This window comes from Aegilops tauschii, chromosome 6 (genome assembly GCF_002575655.3).
Source record: "Aegilops tauschii subsp. strangulata cultivar AL8/78 chromosome 6, Aet v6.0, whole genome shotgun sequence".
Classification (NCBI taxonomy): Eukaryota; Viridiplantae; Streptophyta; class Magnoliopsida; order Poales; family Poaceae; genus Aegilops; species Aegilops tauschii.
Window position 1 is genome coordinate 216,611,606 of NC_053040.3, and position 14,337 is coordinate 216,625,942.

Consider the following 14,337-nt stretch of genomic DNA (forward strand, 5'->3'; position numbering starts at 1 on the left):
ACGTTTAGATACGGACCCCCAACGCGGCTCGCGTCATGGACCAACAAGGGTCAGGACTGGGGGTCAACCGACGAGGTGTTGATGCTGCAAAAGCGCATCAAAAACATGATAGAAAAGAACACCAGCCTCACTGACGTGATCCAGGTGATGCTATTCCGTCGGACCCTTCCCTGCCAGCGTCGGCCACTCCATATGTGGGAGTTCAATCTAGAAGGGTCACGGACCCTGCAGTGATTCTTCGGCACGACGCACGAAGAGATCTGGAAGCTGCTCTTCAAAACCTAGAAGTCGTGGCCGGAGATGACCGATGACATCGGCCTCGACTGTGCTCATCCGGCCACCCCAGTAAGGATTTAGTTTCCGAACATAACTTTAGTTCACAAATCAAAGGGTATGCTGAGCCTTCCATCCCTTATTCAGGGTTGGACGAAGAAGGCGGAGTGGATCAAGTGTCCGGCTTCGCTGCCCGAAGACTCAGCCATTCCTCTGCTAACGAGGATGCTAGTCCCGGCGCCGTATCAGACGCCGGAGAAGAAGGCCAAGAAGAAGAGCAAGGAGGACAAAGGTGGCCTCCGCCGTAAAGGTACTTCGGACGCGTTGTCCGGAGAGACCAAAGCTCCCTCCTCCCATGAGGGAGATGAAGATGAAGAGGAGGAGGAGGCAGAAAGTGATTCTCCCCTTAAGGGTAGGAAGAAGAAAAGGGTGGCCTCCGTAGACCCGGAGGCAGAGGCGTCCAAGAGGGGGAAGGTGTCCCTCTCGGATGGTTCGGACATGGATGCCGAACACTCCCCCACGTGGCGCCCTAGGGAAAAGCCCCTGGCCACATCGTAAGTGCCAAAGGATACTCTAACGCTATCTAGTCCTTTATGATTGTAACTATAACACATCATGTTATGTGTTGCAATCCGGCCTGTGGCCTCCCCCAACAATCGTCATCCGAGGGGAACCCCCTGGCACCAAAGATGGTGGAGAGCCTGTCGCCTCCGCGAGCCTCTCCGCCTACCACCACGGATGACACCGAGGTGTTATCTCGAAGGGCCTCTCCGGGCCATGGAGAGGTGACGGAGGCCGCCAAGACGGCGCCAGAGGGTAACGCCTCGACTACCGAGAAGATGGGGGGTGCAACCCCCAAGGAGACTAACGACGGGGGCCCTGACCAGTCCGGGCCCCAGCCAAACACCATTCCGGAGACCCATGTGGCTCCGGAATTGAGCGAGCAACCTCCTTTAAAGGAGGAGGGAGCGCCCACTCCGACAGCGACCTCCACTAATCCGGAGGCGTCGAACACTCTGATGGAAGCACTGCGACGTGCTTCCGTTGTGGAGGAGCACCGTACCTTGATGGGTACGGTGGTTGAGAAGGTTCAGACTGCCAAGAGCGGGTTGAACGAGGCCTTCACCAGCCTGCTAAAGGGCTTTGAGGTATGCGGTGTAATATTCTTATCCGCTTTTCATATGAAAATATATGCCTGTGTATAGATAGTAGCCCCTGAGACTCGGTTCGGTTTTGAAAAAATGGCCGAACAAAGGATCAAATAACAATCGCAGGAGGTAATGTATTGTTCTATTTGTAAACAGGCTTCCCTATTAGCGGCGACCGCCCAGGCCGCTGAAATGTCCGAACTTCAGCGGAAGCTGAAGCTGGCCGATGAGGATCTCGTCCGCATTACAAGCGGTTCGATGAGGCCCAATGTATGTTTGAAAAATTGTTCACACACCTGAAGTGATATGCCAATGCGGAGTTTAAGCTCGTGTGTTCCCTTGATCATTATTGCAGGTAGTGCGGCCGAGGTCAAGATCCTGAAGAGCGCCCTCGCCTAAGCCAAGGAGCAGGCACGGGTGAGCAAAGCGTCCACTAATAAAGCGGTTGCGGATTTAAAGGCCGAGCAGGTCGCCCGCTGCCAGTATTAGGAGCGGGTGACCGAAGTGGAGCAAGAGCTCAAGGATGTCGCTGGCAAGTGTGTGGCCTTGGAGGAGAAGAATAAGGCCCAAGCGGTCGATCTCGCCAAGGCTCTCCAGGAGGCCAAGGAGGCGCGGACCGAGTCCCGGGCGGCTCGCGAGGAGATCAAGCAGGCCAAACAGATAGTGGCTGGTAAGCCCTTTCATTTGCAGATTAAATTTGGCAGTCAGAAATACGCCTTGCTCACTCGACTATGGAGTTCTCCAGACGCCTTTGCGGATCTTCCGAAGAGCGTTGCCGATGCCGCACAGTATTTCTGGGCCCAAGAGGGGAACACGACGGAGAAGCTCTTCTGGTCACAGTACCTGGCGTCGGAGCGTTCAACGCTGTTGAACAACCAGATGATGCAGCTGGCGGAGCTGCATAGGATGTCCGGGTTGGCCATGAAGGACATCATAGTCTGGCTGTGGCCAGCCGGACCCATTCCTAGTAGCTACTTCGGCCTGGTCAAGCGGCTCGATGACGCCCTGCCCCGAGTTGAAGCTGTGAAGCGCTCGGCGTGCATAGAGGGTGCGCGGATGGCCTTTTCCCATGTCAAGATGCACTGGGCGAAGATGAAGGCTGCCGTCGTGGCGGTCGAGGGCCCACCCGAAGGCAAGGACCACCGCAAGCCGGAGCGGTATTTTGAAGACGTCCTAGAGGGTGCCCGTTTAATAGAGGGTCAATGCTCGAGGGATATCATATTTGAGTGAATGTATCCGGGCTGCCCAGACGTTGTTTTAGGAACCAAGGCTTTGTAATATATTTGTGCCTTTTATCTGAAATTAGTTTCCTCCTGTGCAGCCGTTTATTAATCTTGAGAGTTTGCCAGTCGTCGGCTTTAGCCCCCATGTAGATGCTACGGGGGTGTTCGGATTAGCGCATGATCACACTTGACCCAACGTCTTGGTCCGTGAAGGAGGTGTCTGCGCAATGAACCGGGCAATCAAACTATGCGGCTTTATCACTTTCACTTAGCCATAGGAGTTTGACGGTGGGGCTAACGATTAGCCCTGGTGCGTATGCGGCTAGCCCAATTAGGAAGCCTTAGACGCGTGACTGTACGAAGGCCAGTCCTTCGTGTAAGACGGAGAAAATCGCAAGAGATTTATACCAAGTCACCAAACTTCTGACCAGGTCTCGCCACATCATGATAGTCAGTTTTTGGCTTTCTCTACTGAGGCATTTGACCGGACGAACCGGAAACACAATCGTAGTAGTTCTCCCTTTACCACCTTAGCCGAACGAGCGGAACGTAAGGTAGTAACCATAGGAGCCGGGCAACCGAACTATTGACCAAAGACATGATTCGGAGCCGATGCATATAATGCAGTATTTGGGACGCTGAAGTATACTCTGAAAGTGTTCGGAGTTTTTTTTAAAATATATGTGGCCGAATAGAGCCCCTGGCAGTTTAAATCATGCCGAGGTGTATATGCCAATCTGACGTGAAGAGGGAATACAGATTATGAAATAGACCAATACCGAATAGGGTTGGACAAAACAGTTTCCCTTATAGTCTGGTTGATACGTCAAAATGTGCTCTTACAGAGAATGCCATAAGCATCAAGGCTATTTTACATGCCAAGAATTTGTAAATAAGGGAAAGTTGTATATAGGTCCTAAAAAGAAAAGGTGGTCTTGAAGATCCTTTGGACACCCTGCTGCACGTTTGCGCCGCTTTTTGCCTTGGTGTAGGATCCTTTGAGAGGATCAACGATCGTGTATATAAAAGGGGCCTAGGAAAGAGCCATTATACCAGCTAAAAGTGATTTAGGTTTTAAAGAACCTGAAATAAAAAGAGAAAAAAGAAGCAAAAAGAAGAAGATTAAGGTCCGAATAGGGCCGAGCCGCATTATGGACCTCGTCCTCCGTGTCCCTCTGTCCTTGCCCAAGGTATTTTGAGTGCGTAGTTATGCACACGCGGTACATATGCCGCGATTAGGTGGGGGGACTAACGGAGGCGGAATTGCTAGTCCAGCTTTGGATGGACCGAGCTGTCGTTCTGCAGGGTAGACCGGACTCGTTTGACAGTGTTGGGGGGCTTGATGGCCGATGAAGTGTTCGGCTTGATAGGGCAGCTCTGTACCTCGGCTACGAGGGCTGCGGTGTGCTCCTTGGTATGAAGGGAGCGCTCCATGTTTCCATTGACTGTGATAACGCCCCACGGCCCAGGCATTTTGAGCTTTAAGTAAGCATAATGCGGGACCGCATTGGAGCGAACAAAGGCGGTACGTCCGAGCAGTGCAAGATAACCACTGCGGAAGGGGACGATTTAGAAGATCAAGTCTTCGCTTCGGAAGTTGTCCGGCGAACCGAAGACTACTTCCAATGTTAGTGAGCCCATGCAGCGGGCCTCAACACCGGGTATCACTCCTTTAGAGGTGGTGTTACTAGGCTTAATTCTTGACGGGTCAATACCCATTTTACGGACGGTGTCTTGATAGATCAAGTTAAGACTGCTGCCACCGTCCATAAGGACTCGAGTGAGATGGTATCCGTCAATAATTGGATCAAGGACCAGAGTTGCCGAACCTCCATGACGGATACTGGTAGGGTGGTCCCTGCGATCGAAGGTGATCGGACAAGCCGACCATGGGTTGAATTTAGGGGCAACAGGCTCTACGGCGTAGACGTCCCTTAGCGCGCGTTTGCGCTCCCTCTTGGGGAGATGCGTGACATAGATCATATTCACTGTTTTCACCTCACGGGAAATTTCTTTTGCCCCCTGTGTGTTGGTTCTACGGTAGGGTTCATCGACTGCAAATTAAAATTTCCTACGCGCAGAACAACCAAGAACATGCTATGGGAGATGGATCATAGTTCGTTACCACTAGACGCGCAGTGCCGTGCAGCAGAAGAAGAGTTGGGGCAGCGCGTCCGCGTGGATCGTCTCCTCCTAGTCCGATCTCCCTCAAACAACCATTCGTCGGATCCCTCGTACAGGTTCGCCGAAGCAGCGCAGGTGCACCGCCTCTAATGGTATCCGCGCGTGCAGGAGGAACATCGTGCGGCGGACTGCTAGGTCCGATCACACAACCGGCGGCAAGTGGAGGTGTCTATTCGCAACACATGCAAACCCTAGTGACAGCGCCGCAGCGATCAACCGCATGAGTGTGCCACACCCCACTTTATATAGGCGTCCATCGCGGGCTCAACACTTGGGCCTCGCACGGACCCTATAGCCCATAAGTCTACTCAGCCACAATCCAAATACAGCTCGGATCACATCCGACCAGTGCCCCCGGATCTGAACTCATAGGTTCCTTCCCTTAAGCGCGTGACCCCTTAGGTTCAAGCCGACTTGGTCGCAGTTCAGATCACCTCCGAACTTCTCGGTTGGTAGCGGCCCCTAGCAAGGCATGCCGAACACCAAGCAGACTATCAAGCTGGTTAGGCAAACCTGTACATCATACTTCCATTCCTTTTGCCACACGATATATGTTGTCGGGCTCAAGGCGAGTCTGTCATCCTTGTGCTAGCCCGACCTCTTTCTCGTTTCAGTGATGCCGACCACTATCCGGATTATCTCATAATAATTGTCGCATGGCCATGCTTATCCTGGTTGTATCACACGAGGGGCCCAGACTATATCTCTCCTGATCGGAGGGGCAAATCCCATCTTGCTCGACCATGTCTCGCGGCATGGGTCTGGACAAGCCTGAAACCTACCTTTGTAACTACCCAGTCATGGAGTAGCGCTTAGTCGGCCCAAAGCAAGTATGTCTCCATCCCGAGTACATGTGCCAGCTCAGGTCTTAGGACATAGAACGTATGTTGTACTAGAGACTCACATATGACATATCGCTGCGTCTCATAGTTGGGTCTGTCCGACTTGGACCTTATCTTGACTCGGATCCGACTACGTCGAATCCGACCAGACCTTTCCAAGTCATATTATCCGGTTAGCATCCAATGCTCCATGGCTAGTGAGACCAAGCCAGCGATCGTGTCATATGCTAGTCTAGTCGACTGCGCGTCCACACAGCCCTTTCGACTAGGGACCTTTTAGGACAGTCATCATGCAATGCATAGTCCCACAAACAAGTCACGTACTTGCTGGTACACATCATTGATAATGTCCAAGGACTATCTTTATTCATAAACACATAGGAAATATCATCATACATGATTGCCTCTAGGGCATATCTCCAACACTGTGTTTGGTGGGCGGGACTCTTCATCGTCCTCGCTTGGTGGTCCTTTCCCCTTATGTTCGGTATTTAACTTACCGGCCTATTTAAAGACCCAACAATTTCTGTTGAAGTGGTTGGCATGCTTGTCAGGGGTGCCATGAATCTAGCAAGGCCGATCGAGTATTTTGTCCAAATTGGATGGACCAACTTTATTTCCTTTGAATGGCTTCTTCTGCTTACCGGATTTAGAGCCACTGAATCCGGCGTTAACTGATGTGTCTTCAGTTTCTTCATTGTTACTTCGACGCTTATGTTTGTTGCGTCGTGGCCTATGATTGCCGTCCCTAACTTCGGAGGTGCCAGGGTCACTGGTACTATTGCTTCTACGAGCCAACCAGCTGTCCTCTCTCGCGCAGAAGCGGGTCATGAGTGCGGTAAGGGCTGCCATGGACTTCAACTTTTCTTGGCCGAGGTGTCGGGCGAGCCATTCGTCACGGACGCTATGTTTGAAGGCCACAAGGGCTTCGGCGTCCGGACAATCGACGATTTGGTTCTTTCTAATTAAGAACCTAGTCCAGAGTTTGCGGGCTGACTCTCTGGGTTGATGGACTATGTGACTAAGGTCTTGGCGTCCGGAGGCCGGACGTAGGTACCTTGGAAGTTGTCTCTAAAGGCATCCTCCAGATCTTCCCAGCTACCAATGGAGTTCTCTGGGAGGCTGTCTAACCAGTGTCGTGCTGGTCCTTTTAGCTTTAAGGGGAGGTATTTGATGGCGTGGAGGTCGTCGCCGCGAGCCATGTGAATATGGAGAAGAAAGTCTTCAATCCATACCGCGGGGTCGCTCGTTCCATCGTATGATTCAATGTTTACGGGTTTAAACCCTTCTGGGAACTGGTGCTGCATGACCTCATCGGTAAAGCATAAGGGCTGTGCGGCGCCTCTGTATCGGGCAACGTCACGACGGAGTTCGGGTGACATCCGTATTCGGTTTTCGGCCCGGGTAAGGTTATGCCTGTCGTGCCAGGCTTGATGGCCATCGTCTCGCGTTGGGGCGCGCCCCCTTGATCCATAGATTGATCTGGCCTGACCGACTCTATTGTCTAGGTCCTGTCATAAGTCGTAGGTATAGCCCGGAGATGCTACCTCTTTGGCTCGACATCGAGGTGGTATGGGCTGGTGTTCGGCATAAGCAGCCGCTTTATCTCGCCCACGTGGTGGCCGGTCTGGTTCATTAGCACGGTCATATCTTGACGGTATTGGCTCAAGGGCCTCGTCGTCGAATTGTGGTAGTAGCCTACGCTTCGGATAACTCTTTGTTGGGCGCTCGAGGCCGTATTCCTCGGCAGCTAGGACATGGATCCACCTATCATTGAGTGTATCCTGTTCGGCTCGGAGATGTTGCTGCTTCTTTTTTAGGCTTCTTGCAGTGGTGATTAGCTGACGCTTAAAGCACTCTTGCTCGAGGGGTTCCTCTGGCACGATGAAATCTTCATTGCTGAGGCTGACATCATCCTCGGAGATCGGTAGATAGTTACTATCTTCCGAATCCTCATTCCCGACCTGCTCGTCGGGGTTAACTTGCCCCTCCTCCCGTTAGTCATGTTCGGACGCAGGCCCAACGGGGTCTTCGGGGTCTTCGGCATTGTCCAGAGTGTTATCGTCTCCGGTGCCGGTATTACTTTCCTTCCGCGACGTGATTTTGAGCGGCATCGCTGACGTCGATGTTTCGGTGGTGCATCCGAGGTTTATCCTCAATCGGATCTTTCCTGCCTTCGTCGTCCTCCTCTTTGGGTGTATCCACCATATACATCATATGTGGAGGTAGCCGTCCAACGCCCGGTGAATGGCAGGTCTTGGCTTTGTTTTTCTCCGGCATCGTCGTCCATACCGTCAATGTCTTCGGAGGCATAATCTAGCATGTCAGTCAAATCCTCGATGGTGGCTATTAAGTGGGTTGTGGGTGGGACGTGAAATTCCCTGCTCTCAGCCCCTAGTCTAGGCTAGGCGTAGTTCGGAGGCAATACTTCCGTAATGGCGAGGGATCGCATTAATTCCAAGGTCTCACTTAAGAGCAAAGGCCGGACGGGGAACCGAGGACCTGCGGGGCCGAGCATGACAGAATCTGCCAGGCTGTGCTCACTAGACGCAGACCTTGAGAGTTCGGAGTTGGTATCCAGAGGCAAGTTTGGCTCTCTGATGACAGGGAGAGCCCGACTTGATTCCCGGCTTGCCGAAGACATAGTTGCCTCCGAATCTCCGGACAAGAGTTCCGTAGGAGAATAGAGTCCGGTGGGTTTCAGAAACCCTTCTTCGGATGAAGTGGCCTGCTTTGGATCTAAGGCCAGGGCAGAGATGACAGTTGATCCTTGAACGATGCCTGATGACGGATCCGATGGGCTTCCTTCGGTGGTCGAGGCCGTGGACCCTTCGAAGATCAAGTCTCCTCGGATGTCGGCGACGTAATTCAGGCTTTCGAATCTGATCTGATGACCAGGGGCGTAGCTGTCGATCTGTTCAAGGTGACCAATTGAATTGGCATGCAGAGCAAAGCCAGCAAACACAAAAAGTTGACCAGGGAGGAAAGTTTCCCTGGAAACAACATCATTGTTGATGATTGAACGAGCCATCGAACCTTCTGCCGACGACACAGTGGAACTCTCAATGAAAGCGCCAATGTCGGTGTCAAAATCGGCCGATCTCGGGTAGGGGATCCCGAACTGTGCGTCCGAGGATCGAAGGTAACATGAGACAAAGCGGACACGATATTTATCCAGGTTTGGGCCCTCTTAATGGAGGTAATACCCTACTTCCTTCTTGATTGACTTTGATGAGTATAGGGATTACAAGAGTCGATCTACCTCGAGATCGTAATGGCTAAACCCTAGCTGTCTAGCCTATGTGAATTCTGATGGCCTCTACGGACTAAACCCTCCGGCTTATATAGACACCGGAGGGGCCTAGGGTTGTACATGCTTGGTTTACAGCGGAAGGAAACTACACATCCGGACGCCAATCTTGCCATCCACGCAAAGGAGAGTCCCATCCGGACACGGGGAAAGGCCTTCTTCCTTGTATCTTCATGGCCCATCAGTCTGGCCCATGTTACATAGCCCGGACACCCGAGGACCCCTTAATCTAGGACTCCCTCAATGATATTATGAATTTTAAGATGTGGATAATGATATTGTTAAATTGAAGCTATTTCCGTTCTCACTACGAGATCGCGCTAAAACTTGGTTATCATATTTGCCTAAACATAGTATTGATTCGTGGAATAAGTGTAAAGATGCTTTTATTTCAAGTATTTTCCTCCCGCTAAGATCGTCTCCCTTAGGAACGATATTATGAATTTTAAGCAACTTGATCATGGACATGTTGCACAATCTTGGGAGAGGATGAAATTGATGATAAGAAATTGCTCTACTCATGGTTTAAGTTTGTGGAGGATCATACAAAATTTTTATGCCGGATTGAATTTTGCTTCTAGAAATCTTTTAGATTCAGCCATGGGAGGTACTTTTATGGAAATCACATTAGGAGAAGGTACTAAACTCCTAGATATTATTATGGCTAATTACTCTCAATGGCATACCTAAAGATCCTCTACTAGTAAAAAAAAGTGCATGCGATTGAAGAAATTAATGTTTTGAGTGGAAAGATGGATGAAAGAGTGCTCCTATTGATCCTAATGATATTCCTTTGTCTACTTTGATTGAGAATAATAATGAATCTATGGATGTGAATTTCATTGGTAGGAACAATTTTGGTAATAACGCGTATAGTGGTAATTTCAACCCTAGGCCGTTTCCTAGTAATTCCTCTAATAATTATGGTAAGTCCTACAACAATTCTTATGGAAATTATAATAATACGCCCTCTGATCTTGAGAACAATATTAAAGAATTTATTAGTTCTCAAAAGAATTTCAATGCTACGGTTAAACAAAATTTGCTTAAGATTGATGATTTGGCTAGAAACGTGGATATAATTTCCGTTGAGGTCGATTCTCTGAAAATTAGATCTATTCCACCCAAGCATGATATTAATGAATCTCTCAAAGCTATTAAAATTTCTATTGATGAGTGCAAAGAAAGGACCGCTAAGATGCGTGCTAAGCGAGATTGGTTTGTAAAAGCATGTTCATCTAGTTTTTGTGAAAATAATGATGTAGATCTTAAAGTGATTGACGTGACTCCTATTGAATCTTTGTTTTACAATATAAATCTTGATAAAGATGGGACTGGAGATGAGTCAACTTTAGCTAGAAGGCGTCCCAATGATTCAGAGTTTATAGATCTTAATGCAAAAGTTGATAAAAGTGAGATTGGAGAGGTCAAAACTTTAAGTAGCGATGAACCCACTCTTTTGGATTTCAAGGATTTTAATTATGATAATTGTTCTTTGATAGATTTTATTTCCTTGTTGCAATCCAGGTTAAATTCTCCTCATGCTTACAATCAAAATAAAGCTTTTACTAAACATATCGTTGATGCTATGATGAAATCTTTTGAAGAAAAGCTTGAATTGGAAGTCTCCATTCCTAGAAAACTTTATGATGAGTGGGAACTTACTATTAAGATTAAGATTAAGGATTATGAGTGCCATGCTTTGTCTGATTTGGGTGCTAGCTTTTCCACGATTCCAAAAACTTTGTGTGATGTGTTAGGTTTTCGTGAATTTGAAGATTGTTCTTTGAATTTGCATCCAGCGGATTCCACTATTAAGAAACCTATGGCAAGGATTAATGATGTTTTAGTGTTGAAAATAGGAATTATGTGCCCGTAGATTTCATTGTTCTTGATATAGATTGCAATCCTACATGTCCCATTATACTTGGTAGACCTTTCCTTAGAACGATTGGTGCAATTATTGATATGAAAGAAGGAAACATTAGATTTCAATTCCCGTTAAGGATGGGCATGAAACAATTTCCTAGAAAGAAAATTAAGTTGCCATACAAATATATTATGAGGGCCACTTATGGATTGCATACCAAAGATGGCAATACCTAGATCTATGCTTTATGCCTAGCTAGGGGCATTAAACAATAGCGCTTGTTGGGAGGCAACCCAATTTTATTTTCGTTATTGCTTTTTTTGTTCCTGTTTTTGAATAAATTTATCATCTAGCCTCTATTTAGATGTGTGTTTATGTTTTAACTTAGTGTTTGAGTCAAGCAAGACCTTTGGGGTGATCTATGGTGATAGTTGATTTGATCTCGCTGAAAAATAGAAACTTTTGCGCTCATTGCCAGAATTTCTAAAAATCACAGAAGCATGGAAAAACTCTCTATTTTTTACACAAGATTGATATACAAATTGCCTCTGTTTTCGTAAGTTTCCAGATTTTTTGGAGTTACAGAAGTATACGAATTTTTCACATTGCTATAGACTTTTCTGTTTTTGACATTCTATTTTCTATGCGTTGTTTGCTTATTTTGATGAATCTATGGGTAGTACCGGGGGGTATGAACCATGGAGAAGTTGGAATACAATAGATATTACACCAATATAAATAAATAATGAGTTCACAACAGTACCAAAAAGTGGTGATTTGTTTTCTTATACTAACGGATCTCATGAGTTTCCTTGTTGAGTTTTGTGTTGTGAAGTTTTCAAGTTTTGGGTAAAGATTTGATGGACAACGGAATAAGGAGTGGCAAGAGCCTAAGGTTGGGTATGCCCAAGGCACCCCAAGGTAATATTCAAGGACAACCAAGCATCTAAGCTTGGGGATGCCCCGGATGGCATCCCCTCTTTCGTCTTTGTCTATCGGTAAATTTACTTGAGGCTATATTTTTATTCAGCACATGATATGTGTTTTGCTTGGAGCGTCTTGTATGATTTGATTCTTTGCTTTTTAGTTTTCCAAAATCATCCTTTCTGTACACACCTTTTGAGAGAGTCACGTATGAATCGCGAATTTATTAGAATACTCTATGTGCTACACTTATATTTTTTGAGCTAGGCAATTGCTCTAGTGCTTCAGTTATATCTTTTTAGAGCACGATGGTGGCTTTATTTTATAGAAATTGTTGAACTCTCATGCTTCAATTATATCATTTTGAGAGTCTCTCTAAACAGCATGGTAATTTGCATGGGTTATGAATTTAGTCCTAATATGATGGGCATCCAAGAGGGATATAATAAAAAAACTTTCCACTACTGCAGGATGCTACTAACGCGACAGTACGATCAGAGACCCTTCGAGAAACTGTGTGCGATGCAATAATCGCAAACGGTGATGTATGAAAACCGTCAGAAATGATGCAAAAGTTTGCGATGAATGATAGATCAAACACGGTTCAGATTTTAGTTGCGTGTGCGATGAGGGGCATACGGTTGATCTGTACGAACTTTTTGCGATGAGACAGAACAACAGAAACGGGCAGCCAGATCAAGGTGTGTGCGATATACGGCATACAGTTCACTCCAATGAACCGTTTCCGGATGAGTGAGGTGAACACAAATGATTCGGCGTAACAAGATGTGTGTGATACCCGGGAAACAGGTCGGTAATCAGAATTGTGTACGATCATTATAGACAGCCCATACGGTCTTTTTTTTGTGAATTGTGTGCTCGTCAGGGCACACAGTTCAACAAACCAACCTGTTGGCGATAATGTAGAAGATCTCTGTCGAATACATATTACTAACCGTCTGCGATGAGATTAACAGGATAAACAGAGATATATACAGTCTGCTTAATTTAGTCCATCTTCTTCTTGTTGTTCTTGTTGGATGGCCCTGCGACATCATCTTGGCGAGGACGCTTCTTGCCGCTGACCATTGGCTTTTCATCGCCGCCGCCGTCATCATCGTCGTTGCTGTCGTCGTCGTACTCCTCCTCGTTCGACCATTCCTCCTCCTCATCATCGTCGTCCTCTTCTTCATCCTCCGATGGCTCCTCGTCCATCTGGTTGTCGTCTGACGACTCCGGAGGCGATGTCCCTTCCATGAACCGGATATAATCTAGGTCTGGGCTCGATGCCGGACTCATGGAAGACGAGCGGGATGATTCCGATGTTGACCTATCATCGGGCGCCAGACTGCTGCCGAACTATCGTCCTCGCTATCGCTCGACATGGCTGCAGAGTGTGTGCCAGTGTGTAGCACGGCCTGCCGGGGACGATGAAGATGGTGGACACTTAAGCGGGTTATGCAGAGAAGAGGAACTGCCAATTGAAGTGGGGGTTGCCGTATTATCTAACCGCTGATATAATCAACCATAATTATTTGTACCCAGTCACTCCAAATTCCCGGGGTTGCGCGGACTCCTATTGGCTATTTGGCTAGTTTCCTTTTTCAGTACAAAAACAAGGAACGAGTTTTGGGATTATGCACCGGTACCGGTACGAACGGAGTAGGACAGTTGGCAAGCAATACATTTTGCTCTTCTTATTGATAAAGCCAGTAATAATCAAACTAGAAAGGAAAAGAAAAAAGACAAAGAAAAATATCTGCACGAATCTTCGTGTAACATCAATGGCATATATAGGACCTAGATGTGCATTACTTAGAGCACATCTAGATGTGCTTTAGCAATACTGTCAAACAAAACCCCTAATCATCATTGCAAACAGCGCATAGAACATGGCTAATGCGACAACCTCAACTACACATGCTAGTTCCTTCTTGTCTCTTGCTTTCATCTGTTGCCTGTGATTGATTCTTTCTTTCTTCATCGTACTGATTGCACATTCCAGATCAGCTAGTTTCTTCTTCAGCTTTACAATATCTTCTGCGAGCTTCGTGATAACACTTCGAGCCCTACCATGCCATTCTTCATCTAGCCAGTTAACAAAGGCACAAGCCTCATATCCCTGCCAATGTTAAATAGTATTCTGGATGAGCGGTGGCATTAACTGAAGTAAAATGATGAACTTAATTAGCACTAACCTCTAAGGTGCAACTGAGAAACCACCTGCCAATGTCGAATCCCTCCGTGCATACACGTCGAGCGGGAGTGTGCCCGTGCACACAACTCAGCTTTTGGTACTTCTCAGTGGCGCACAACTCGGAGTCAAACTCGTGTTGCGGGAGTCTGGAGTCAAGCTCCGGATCCGGCGGCATATCGCTTTCCTGGGGGGGGGGGGGGTCATTCAGGACGGATTCAGCAAGGAGCCATACTTTGGACATGGTAAAAAAGATCGGGATAGATTGGAACCTGATAGGACGATTCGGATCTGTAGTACACCCGCCTTCTGATGACCTTAGGCAAGTGCTCGGCAGCGACCGCCGTCGTGGCGGCGATACGAGCAGGA